The sequence below is a fragment of the Meleagris gallopavo genome, chromosome 1, assembly GCF_000146605.3.
Source record: "Meleagris gallopavo isolate NT-WF06-2002-E0010 breed Aviagen turkey brand Nicholas breeding stock chromosome 1, Turkey_5.1, whole genome shotgun sequence".
NCBI lineage: Eukaryota > Metazoa > Chordata > Aves > Galliformes > Phasianidae > Meleagris > Meleagris gallopavo.
The window spans coordinates 144505642-144518690 of record NC_015011.2 but is presented as its reverse complement, the minus strand read 5'-3'; the positions used below and the strand labels follow the sequence as shown (position 1 = coordinate 144518690).

The following is a 13049-nucleotide window of genomic DNA, read 5'->3' as shown; positions in this document are numbered from 1 at the left end:
AGTGTTTTAATATATTCCAGTAATTTCATAGAATCATAGAATCATAGAATGGCCTGGGTTGAAAAAGACCACAATTTTCAACCCCCCTGCTATGCGCAGGGTCGCCAACCACCAGACCAGGATGCCAAGAGCTACATCGACCCTGGCTTTGAATGCCTCCAGAAATGGAGCATCCACAACCTCCTTGGGCAACTTGTTCCAGTATGTCACTATCCTCTGAGTGAAAAGCTTCCTCCTAACATCTAACCCAAACCTCCCTGTCTACCCCTTCTGTTTTTACACTCCCTTCAAGTATTGGAACGCCACAATGAGGTCTTCCCAGAGCCTTCTCTTCTCCAAGCTAAACAAGCCCAGTTCCCTCAACCTTTTCCCACAGGAGAGGTGTTCCAGCCCTCTGATGCCCTTGGTGGCCCTCCTCTGGACCTGCTCCAAGAGCTCCATGTTCTTCCCTTATTGGGGGCCTCAGTACTCCAGATGGGGCCTCACAAGAGCTGAGTAGAGAGGGACAATCACCTCCCTAATTTAAAGAATTTTATTTCCTTGCTTTTAAAAATAAGTAATACCATTGACAAGGATCAAGTTGAAAGTACAAATTTAATTAGATAAAAGAAAAATATATGGTTTTAAGTTATCTTGCCTGCCCTCATGCCAGCGTGGAAATGTTTCTTAAAATATATATTAAACGAATAACTCTATTTGGATTAAATAATTTTAGTAGTACAATTCCTACTCTTCTTCAGGAAAAAGAACAAAACACAGGAAATCTCCTAGGACCTAATTCTGCCATTCATACTCTGAACAGTCATTTAAGCCTTCATAATCCCATGAAAAGATTTATAGAGGAATGTAATAGTCAAAATGAAAAATCTATCTTATAAAAACAAGTTATGATTTCTGCATTTAACTTTCAAAATAAATTATTAGTTCTGATGTATGTTCATAATTCAGAACATGTTGAGGGAAGACAATGAGGAGTGTTTATTGACGTCTGTTATTTGTAGCATTTTATTACTATTATTTCTAGAGCTTCATTTATAAAATTCTAATTTCTTGGAGTTTAAAACATCAACAAACTTTATGCATAATGCATAGGGAAAGATATAGTTAATCCTGTTTGATATGTTAAATTACAGTACACATTGACATTTCCATTTCATAAACACTGGACTTGGGTGAATAAAGAAGACACTTAAAAGGAAATAAGTTGTTACTTTTTTTTTTTTTGATTTTTGTTCCTGTTGTAATGAATTCTTCTGGCCTTCCATTTAACGCAATTGACATTTTGCTCCCAAAATCTTCATTTCATACTTTTTTCTTTCAGTTTTGACTCCTTGCTTCTTGTTTTCCTCAGGACAGTGACTACTTTTTATTATTATTATTATTATTATTATTATTATTATTATTTTTACTGGAGTGATTTGACTCAAAAATATCTTATGGACTGTACCTTATATTTATCTGTCTCTGAAGAAATTGCCCCACATGCCCCACAGAACTTATATCGCTGCCAATTTTAAAGAAATACCAGAGATCTTGACCTTTACTTAAATGTGAAATCTGATTGACTGTCTGATACTTGAGGTTCTAGACCATCATAATTGATTTTTAATTTCAGAGATTCTCTTGTTGAAAACTTGACGTTAATATCCATGAATTGAATCCTACATTATTTCCTCTCACAAGTAACAGAGAATTCTTCTGTGGAAGACAAAGAAACAGGCAGAGTAAAAAGAACAGAAGACTAGCAAATTAAAAGGCTATAAATAAACAAAGAGCACAACTTATGACAAATTATTAGAATTAAGATCAGAATCTAACCTTCTCCTTTACTAAAATTCAGAGAGCTTTATGTAATTTTTTCGTTTCAGAAATTAAAGAGGATACGGTCCTGAGCCCGCAGTTCTGAAGTATACCACAGTATTTTAGTGACAGTTTTGCCTGCTTGTCTGTTCTTTGCCATGAACTATGTTTTCCCATTTTGTCGTTTTCATTCATAGTGCCTTCAAAATAGGGTTTCACTGATTAAATTATTTAAATTAGATCACATGTTCTTTATAGAATCTTTATTTTATGCAAATTCTTTATATACAATACTTTCCCCTAATCTTCTAGCGCAATAAGTATGGTCAGTTCTTAGTGTTACTTTCTCCCCCAAGGCACCTAGACTTTGTATCAGTCATGCACTCTTTCTCCAAATTTAAAATAGAAGTAACTCAGCTGATAACTGATCACATTAGTGCAAGTCTCTGAAAATGGGTTGCTGAATAATTCTTTCAGGTTATTTTTTGTTCTCTGAGTTCTGTTTCTAGATGATCACCGACTTAAGTGATGTCACCCAGACTTCATGGACTGGAAGCACAGTTTTGTTACAAAAGTAATGATCTGTAGGCATCAGAAAGATATATTTCTGATTAGATATACTCACCTTGTAATCTTGTGTTTCTAGGGAGTAGTTGTTTCACTCTTGTTGAAGCTAGTAGATAGCCAGGTTGTGGTGCTATCTCACTAGATGAGCACACAAAGCATCCGGCTGTTTGTATCCATGGTAACACACCATCTTACTACTAGTTGTGGACTTTTTGTTCTGGACTGCGAGTGACTGTCTAGCATTCACTTAACAGAGTGACAAAATGAGGACAACATGCTGAACATGAGATTTTGGCAAAGATCTTATTTTTTCTTATTGGTTCACTTTTGCTATATCAACATCTACCCAAAAGTCAGGTGACTTTTGTATCTTCTGTCAGAAGAACCATGTAATTGTCCCAAATGAGTCTACAAAGCTTGCAGGTTTACTACTAGAAAAACAAACAAACAAACAAACAAACAAACAAACAGCAGATGTTACTGCTATTTTGTTTCAGCTCTCATTAAATTTTGGATCTTGCTTAGTTCCTGAGAAGTGTACATGAGAAAATCCATTTTTATTTGCAGTGTCTTTGTGTCTACATAAATCCTCTATCAGTTAGGAAAAGCTAAAAATATATGTCTTTTAAGTACTAAAAATAGAAGCCAACTTTAAAAGGAAACATTATTTCATTGAAATTCAAGACGTTTTAGTGCTTGCATGATAATTTGATCAATTAAATTGTTCATTAATAGTGGACATAACTCAGTGTTAGGGTAAGATGTTCCTGCTTCTGTAATTAAAAATAATTTTAAATTTAACTACTCCACTTTTACACAAGAACACCCAGGAACAAACAAGTTACAGTACTATAGTTATTAAATAGTTCTTTCTTATCCAGACACTTCCTTTATAATATATGATATACAAAAATTACATTAAAAGAATTAAATTTAGATTTGCAAAATCAAGCCCTTGGAAGTCACGAAATAATAGAGGTGTACCTTAATTTTTTCTGCTATATGCATGAATGAGCTTGAATGTGGTGGAATCCTGTGAAAATGCTCATAGAATGGGAACATAATATCCTGTGCTGCATACCTTTTTTAGTGCACTAGAGTTTTAAGGAAATTTCTTAACTTTTATTCTTTCAGGACAAAGTAAACTTTTCCCATGTCTAATATAAAAGTACTTTAGCCCTGCACATCACATTGCTTTTCACATACTTAATAGTGATGTGCTATCTTGGATATAAGTTTATGAACTAAAGTATGATCTTAGCAATAGAAGGAAGAAAGAAAGTTTCAGACTTTTTTTTTTGTTGTTGTTGGCCTCTCAGTTCCTACTACACTAGGCCTTGATACTGTTGTTTTACTGGAAATGCAAATTGAACTCCCATAATTTTTTTGTCTGGTATACAGGTAGCTTTCCCCTACAGAGAAGAAGAAAACAAGAGGATGTGTAATCAAGTGTCTTGATTATACAATAGATGATTATATCTTACTAGAAGCTCAGCATGCTATCATGATTAAATATAAATAAATAAATTGCATCTAGCATCTTTTTTGAAGGAAAGAATTTCAGTTGAGAAGTGGAATGTCAGGCTATGATAACAGCTAGTTCCCCAAGCAAAATTGCAGTAAACTGAGTAAAATGTCATCATGTCTTTCTTTCTTCATTCTAGAATGAAGCAGCAAAATGTGCTCAAGCACTAAGATGAAAATAAGAGGGAAAAAAGTAGATCCTCTGGTATAGTTTTAAATAAAAACGAAAGAACTGTCTTTTATTCTGATTTCTGCTGGTAGGTATGCCTAAAAGCATGCCTCTAATATCTCTGGAGATCTTCATTGAAGTAGAATTCTTAGGCTCATACAAACAGTGATACTTTTAGATTATTTATTTATTGACTTTTATCCTAGTTTCCTATATTAAATTTTTACTTCAGGCAGGAAAATACTGAGATTATGAGTCTGTACGTATCTGTGTTATAACCTTAAATGACTTCCCTAATTTCTTGCAGTGTTGATAGATCTTTAAGTAATTTCATCTGTTATTTGCTGTTAATGTGTCCATTTCATCCCCTGATTACCTTCTCCCCTCAACTGCCTATTTCTGCACCTTCATCAGTTTATCAGGTCTGCATTAACATGGGCATTTTTGCAGCTGTGCAGAGATCTAGACTTGAAAACTGACATATCTGAATTGAAAACTGTGAAACAACAACAAAATGTCTATGCATTCATATAAGCAGCTTTCTCAGGTGAGCACAGGGCACTTCAGCTGAGGAAGTAGATGAGAGTAGAGGGAGCACTGAATTTGGCACTGAGCAGAAATCTATGTTATTCTAAGCTATTCTTAGAGACTTCCACATTTTTAGATTTGCAAAGTTAAAATGTGCCTATATCCTGATAACTGTTTATTACCACTCCCTTATTATATACTTCATTCTTTTTCACATCACTTCTACAAACACATTAAAACATTTCTTACTCACAAAAATCTTAAATATTTTTGAATTATTTTACTTTCATTGGCTTCCAGAATGGCATAATGCATAAATCTTCATTTCAGAAATCAAAAAATATTTGTAGCTTTTTACATTCACATCTTTAAACTTCATAGTCATTTGCTAATTGCTCAGAAAATGCTAATTTATAAAATCTCTGATTGGAAAAAGCTATTTTCCACTACATTTCAAGTTTATTACATTAGTTTTCATCACTGATTTTTAAATTAATTCATCTTAATTGTAGAAGATTTAGTACATTAATTCTTATCTTTTCATTAACTGTCAAAATTGACATTTTGTAAAGTGTAAAGTTTATTCTCTGTGATAATGATATTATATAGAGATTTTTTTTTCTTTAAGGCAGTTTTATGGGATAGTCTGTTAAATAATCTTGCTTCAGTTTAATTCATATGTATCAAGAATGTTTAAAACTGTGTTACTCATGATTTCTCATGGTACTTCTATGGCAATGGAGCCAGCATAACAATTATAATTACCCCTGAGTGTTAAACATTGCCACTTTTGTGCTAAATTTTAATCGCTACCTAAAATAAATAATTAAATACAATAAAAAAGCATAACTCTTCAATTAATATTCTCAGCATCTTAGGCATTTATATAAACAATAATTTATTATAATGAATGATAATAAGGCATCTCATGTCTTCCTCATCCTTGTTCGAATTACTTTGCTGGTATCAACCAAAACTGTGCTGTGCAAAGAAACAAAAATAATAAACAAAATATTACTTTATGTATTAGAAAAGAAACTGAAATTAGCAATTCAGAATAATAAATAGCATTAACAGTTTATCACTATTTACAGGAAACAGTTTAGAATATTTATATTTTAGAAACACCACTGAAGCAGTATTTCATTTTATGAATTGTTGCATTCTGAATGGTTAAATGCATATACAATCACTGAAAATACAATCTAATCTATGATATCCATTGCATATTCATATACATTTATCCATTGTACAATACTGTACTGAGAAACTTTCTGTAACTTCCTAAATATGCTTCAAGCTCAGTGTTCAATATACTGTAAATATAAACTTGCAGACAAGGAGAAGATAGTTCAGTATGTTTGCTACTATAATTTTAAAAATGCTAATTATTACAATGCATGCATTTTTTTCTAGTTATATTATTTAAATATATATATATAAGAAAAAGTAATAAGAGAGTCCAAACATTTTCTAATTTTTCTAGTTGAGCCTGTGTAATCAAACCTCATTCAAAGAATAGCTTCTCATGAAATGGATTTATGTTTATGTCTCTGCAGCTTCTATGTCTGTATTAAACTGTGCCTTTCAAAAATCTGCTCTGTGTTGATGCAGCAAACAAGAAAAAAGTGTGGCTAGTTCCATTTAGGAAGGCATATATCATTCATTGAATAGAATCATAGAATCATAGAATCCTAAGAGTTGGAAGGGACTCTTAAATGTCATCTAGTCCAAGTACCCTGCAATGAAAAGGGATATCTACAGTAGATCAGGTTTCTCAGAGTCCAGCCCACCCTGTTCTTGAATGTCTCCATGGATAGAACATCCACTACATCTCTGGGCAACCTATTCCAGTGCCTCACCACTCTCACTGTAAAAAACTTTTTCCTTGTGTCTAAACTAAATCTACCGTCTTTCAGTTTGAAAACATTTTTCCTTATCTTATCACAACAGCCCCCACTAAAGAGTCTCTAATCTTCTTTCTTACAGACACCCTTTAAATACTGAAAGGCTCCCCAGAGCTTTCTCTTCACCTGGCTGAACAACTCAGCTCTCTTTGCTTATCCTTACTAAGGAGGTCTTCCATCTCTTGGATCATTTTCATGAATAAATGATGTGCATATATCTTGTAATAAGTACTCACCTATTAATAAAACAGATATGCTGTGCGCGTTGAAATTATGAAAAAATATTTTTCATCTCATTAATTCTTTTCGTACATTTCAATTACAGTATTTAGGTATATTAGCCCTAGAACAAGCCACATAAACAAAACCCTGAAAAGGAGACTCCTGTCATTAAATACAACATCATTTTTTGTACATATTTCTGGCCACTTGATATGGTGATGATTTTTTTAAAGAACAAGCAAAACTATCAGATTGTGCAAGTGCCAACATTCAATGATGTTTTCATTAGTATGATTATATAGCATTTTTAGCTTCAATTTTGTACAGAGAAGTGTGGTAGAGAACCAAGGTATTCCATTGGAATTTCAGGATTATCATCTGTATTTACAAAATAATATATGTGCTTTACAGATTATTTCTCTAAATCTCTCTGAAGCATCATGATTACTGATTTTCAGATTTTTCAGGAACAGCAAGGATGGTGTGCTTTTACTTGAAAAAAAAAATAAATGTGATATTTGTGTTGTTTGATCCATGTAAAGGTCAGCATGAACACTTGTCTATTAAAATATTCTGTTTAGTAGAAGAGGTGACTTTTTCTCAGGTATTGAATCCACAGCTCAATATTTTTGGTATGTTAACAATTTTGAGTAAGCCCTCGATGGTATAACAATTTGGACTTTAGAGGTTCAAAAGTTAATGTGATTTAAATATGAAACATGGATACAATTTGCTCTGTAATGTGATATGTTATAGATTGTAGCTATTTGTTTATTGTACTATTTTTTCTTAATTTCTATCTAGAAATGCTTAAATGATTTTGTGTGTGTGTGTTTGAGGACAGCTAAGGAGAATGCATTGTTGTGTGAGTTATAAAATGGACCAAATTGCACTTTACCTGAATGGAATGATGAGTCAGTCTCTTATCTCACAGAGTTTGAGCTCATTTTGGAGCCATCTATTTCCAGAGAAAGTGCAAATCAGAGGGAGTGGTGACAGTTGTTAAATGTCTTCCCATGTTTTCAAGAGTTGTTCTATCTTCTCTGGCAGGACAGATATTTTAACTTGCAACTGATGTGTCTTTATGGGGAAAAATCCTACAGCAACTTAAAAGAAAGATCTTCAGTTCACTCTCCTGAAAAAATAAATAAATAAATAAATAAATATCTCTGAAACTGTATGGATTCATAGAATAGATCTATGTTTCAAAAGAGGATTAGAAAGCAAGTAATTGCCATGCTATTCAGATCCTCACTCAGACACAGTTGGGGCAGGGACTGTGTAAGACATCCCTTAGGCAGTGTTGTAGTAGTGTAGAGATAAGACTAGCTACTGACTGAGATACATCCTACCCAGTTGCTCGATGCGGCGCATGCAAACTTTGCACTTTGAAATGATCCTGCAACTTTTTACCTTCTTCCTCAGTTTCTTGCTGTGAAAATACTGTGTTCAGATGTTTCAAACTCAGATTAATTCTGTCATTTTGTACAGTAAAAACTTAAGTTCGAATTATAAGATAAATCTGAGGGAATTAATACAACAGCCAGAATCAGGTATAGTGTGAGCATGACACAGTTATGCTGTTTATTTTGTGACAGAGCTGGAAAACGGACCATGTCTCTGTTTCATTTGGAAGTGTAAAAGTATCCAGTAAAGTGGGAAGGCTTCTATGATAACTTGTAGTTGGGGTGAAACAGGTGACACCAGAAAGAAAGCAAATAGATAAACTACACAAAAGAAGATATGTTACAGAATGTAGAATTGGAAGATCAGTGTCTGTGGAGGAAAAACACTTGGGGTGAAAATACTAAACTTTACAAAGTTACAAAAAGGAAAAATGGCAATGAAAAAGAAAATTGGTAAGGAGTAAGATTTAAAAATTATTTAAGCTGTAAAAATTTGACTCTTTTTTAAAAGACACATCTATTAAAAAATAATTAACATGAATTTTCTTTATAACAGTCATAGATCCAACAATGCCTGGAAAACAAATGCAAGATTTGCGTTCATCTAATACAATACTGACAGGCAACCCAGAGTAATGGATTTACTGATATATTCTTAAGTTATTGATGCTGTAGAACACATAATGGGAGGAAGGATATCAAACACATTTTTATCCAGCATCTTCCTTCTGTGTGGATTTTATCTCATCATGCTCCTTTTAAAAGGGATTTATATTATTTTCAGCACCTCAAATGATTATTGGGAGCACTTGCTTTAACAGAAAAGGACAGATATTAATAATGCAGTTAGAATTAATGGGTTTCAAGTAATTGAAGAGATTTGTTCTTTGCTTCATAACAGAAGTAATCTCATCTGTAATGGAAAAGACTGAAGTGGTTCATGTTCTTTGGAGTCAGAAGTTCACTGAAATTAATTGCTTTCTATACCATTCAAACTGTGTTTGTTAAATAAGGTCTAATGTTAGAATTTGTTGTCAGTTAAGCTTCCTACTATCTGACTACCAAAGCCAGGATTCCAGCACATATCTAGTGGCAGAGGAGCACTGGTGGTTTCACTTAGCTTTTCATTTTTGAGTTTCCATCAGCACCTACCATACACAGGCTTTCCCAGATTATCAGGTACTTATGGCAAACTGTTAAGTATCACTTCTACAGGGCTTTCATTTGAATTGCCACAGAAATTCATCCAACAGGAAATTAGAGGTAAATAGCTTAACCAAAATTTAATATAAAAGAGAAACCTTTAGCTGAACTATCGTGTGTCTACTTATTGCACATTTCTTAATAAAGTGATATGTAAAAATTTTATGTTAGTATACGTGACAGATTCCAGATATTCTGGCAATAATCTTCATATTTACACAAGCATACTTAAAACTTTGCTTTAAAGTAAGCTATGAATCTGCAAATGACTGCTGCAGCTCTAATGGAACACAGCTGAGAAAAACATGATCAACTATTTGGTGTACACCAATATTCCTGACCTTTACCTCATTCATTCTGATAAAGACTCCTTAACTCTTTGGACCTATTTTAAACATCTATTGAAGAGTGAATTCTATCAATTACTATTTCTGCCCATGAACTACACAGCAGACTGTCTAAGAAATGTCTACAATGTAATATGGCCATAGTTGCTCAAATGATGAATTTTCAAAGCAATGACATGAAAAAGATGGGACTGCTCTTTTAGCTATCTTTAATCAGAATAGCATGAGCCAGTTCTGTCCTCCAAGGAGCAAGATAGACATAAAATCAAAGAAAATGTTTTAACTCAGAGACTAGCTAAGGGCTATAAGGTATAGAGGGTAGGAACTCAAAAGCTTCATGTTATAAAGATGAGCAGCAAAATTACCGGGTTCTTTTTTGGTCTAGTTCTTAATGAAAACTCAAAATGAGTTTTCAGTGATATTGACTTTGTTCTACTTGAAGGATAATTTGTAAAGTAGTGACTATAAACAATAAATAGATTAGAAGTGTTAAAAAAAAAAACAAAACACCACAAGAATCTGATGAAATTCTTGAGATAAGAGAGACATAGGAGAAGTTAATTTCCATCTCTGAAAAAGCCAATAGCAGCATTCTCATTTAATCCATTGTGAGTTAGGATTTCACCTAGAAATATGAGCTGAATATGAGTAAAGTAAAAATTATTTTTTCTGATATAACATCTTATGTATTTGTACATGTATTTCACAGCAAAAGGCTTTAGGAACTTCATAGAATAAATCAGAAACAAATAACTCTTTATTACTCAAAACATAAAGTCATTTCAATGACAAAACTAAAAAAAAATCACAACTTTGTGGAGAAAACTGTTGTATGAGAACAGTGCCAGTGTTCTTAAGAAACATATATGATCTCCTTTGAAAAACAGCTCTTGTAGTTCATTATCTATTGCTATAGTATTACATTGCTGTAAGAATCAGAGGGGAAAACAATCTACTACATAACAACATCTATCTCTTTACTGTGTTATTTCTATGAAAACTTGTGATTATATTTCTTATTTTTTATAATTTGGAGACTTTTTGTACTACAATACATAACTACTTTTTTATTAAATACAGAATTCACCCTAATTTCCTCAGATAGAGTATTTTGTGTAGGAAAACCTGGTTTTGAAATGGACTTGGAAAAAACTACACAGCATAACTTTCTGTTTATTTCCAGAACTATGAACTAGATGACCAACTTCAAACATATCTTTGGAAAGTACTGAAATCTAAGCAGAACACATGTTCAATCTTAGTGTCTTTTGGGGAAATATCTGACTGCAGGCTTAACTCCCTCCAAAATGAAATAGGAAACTTTGACTAAATAAATCTCACTGCCTAAATAAATTGATGATATTTGAATGTCTCTAGGCAATATAGGATATCTCGATTTTAAACAATCTAGACTTCTAGTCCACAGACATCAGCAAGTAGTTTAGAGAGTGATCCCTGTGATCTATTAAACATCTTAAGAGAATGTCATGGTTTTGTGATTATTGGTTTTTGGTATTCCACATCATAACATCATGTAGTGCACTGGGAGTTAAAGTGTTAATGTTCCATTTCAAGTACCTGTCCCTGTCCATCGTGGAAGTCATGGGATCTGGCCCTTCCTGTTGGGCAGTCTTACTGCCTAGCAGTGGGTTGGAGGGTGCTTTCCTAGCCGTACCAAGCTTTTCAGGTTTGACTCGGTCTCCGGAACTCTCTCTCTCTCCTATTTTATTTGATTTACTAGTCTCAATTTCAATTAGATTGTATTATATTGTGTAATCTTGCATTTTGATATCATAGTTAGTAAAATAAGTTTTCCTCCATAGATCGTTGCTGCTGGGTTTTTTTCCCTTCCTTGATTCCATCTCCAATCTCCCTACCCCTTTTCCCTTTTCCTTCCCATTTTGTGGAGCCGGGAGGGGTGGGAGGTAGGGGCCTACTGCCCCCCTGTCACAGGCATAGATTGATTAAGTTAACTCCTGGCTTTGTATATTTTTATCATCCTATTTTATATGGTCTATTGTAGAAAATGTTTAGCTTACAAACCATATTCTGCTATAATGCTGACTTAAGCAAGATAGGTCAATTTATGATGAAAATAAAAAGACACCACCTCCTATTTCTCAAACCATTAATTCATTCATTGTAAAGTAGATCTTCCACATGTACAACTCCACAAACTGTCCTAAATGAATTAATAGCTGAATGAATTAGGTGCTTTACTTTTCAGATTTTGTAATATACTGTTATTACTGATTGGTACTTTTGGATAAAAAGGTTTTTCTCAACTGAATTACTGTTCTCAAAGTTATTTGTGAGTGTACTTATGCAGATAGCTGTGCAAATAATTATTATGCATTCTGAAATTTTGAATATAGCTCTCTGAGAAAAGTTATGAAAAGAGGAAGGTGTCTATCATATTCAAGGTTAGATAACAATTAAAAAGGAAATCTTATGGTTGATATCGTAACTGTACTATACCGAGGGTTGCTGAAATGCTCCTCAAGATGTTGGCTCTGAAAGTTAACAATACAGCAGATATCCACATTCTTCCACTTAATGAACTATTAAAACTCAAATACCTGGAAAAAAGACTGGAAATTAAGCACTATGCATTATGACGTTTCCTACCAAAGCAATATCAGATTCAGTTTCAGAGAAGATCATGCCTAGTTCCTTAATAAACTGTATTTCTTCAACCATAGTTGCGTTATAACATGTGAATAGTTCTTTTTTGTAAATTTTGTCTATAACTGAACAAACTGAAAGACATCATTACAGATGACCCTATTTGTATGATGGCAGCAATATAAAGTGAAATTTAATTTAATTTCTGAATAAGTATTAATAAAATTGGTAGATGGAGCACTCTTGACAATTACCTTCAAGAAAAATAGTGACATTGCATTTATAAATTTATAAATTACTGATTTAACTATAGATTATTCACAATATTATTTAATAGATATTAAACATTTATACGTAGAATAAAACATATATATATAATATATATATATTTTTCCCCTAAACTCCAAAATTATCATTACAGGCCTTTTCCTCAGTGGGAGAAAGTTTGTTTAATATTTAAAATTAAAACATTGAAAATATTTAAGAAACTATGCATTATTTTTTATATTGGAGAGTAAGATTTAATTATTTTAAAGTCAGATAGATGTAACAGATATTTGTCAAATAGCTGTTAAATGAGAAATATATTTTCACAGTATTTAAAAGCATGATTGTGAATCTATGGTTATTTAATTTGCTAAGGGAAGAAAAAAAATTAAAAAATGACAGTTATTTTCAAGTTATTTTCAACAGAGAGAAGTATTTGCATCATAAGCAGACATATAGGCTTTCATAGCCATTTTACTGAACA

General features: G+C 32.9%; 1 long non-coding RNA gene across 1 annotated transcript; it reads right to left on the bottom strand.

Moving 5' to 3' along the window:
* Window positions 1-1391: 1391 nt before the first annotated feature.
* Window positions 1392-12467, bottom strand: LOC104917442. The gene is made up of 3 exons (XR_796859.3): window positions 12152-12467; window positions 7616-7852; window positions 1392-5569 (listed from the first exon to the last, which is right to left on the bottom strand). It is a non-coding gene; the product is annotated as an uncharacterized LOC104917442 (long non-coding RNA).
* Between the last annotated feature and the right edge of the window lie 582 nt (window positions 12468-13049).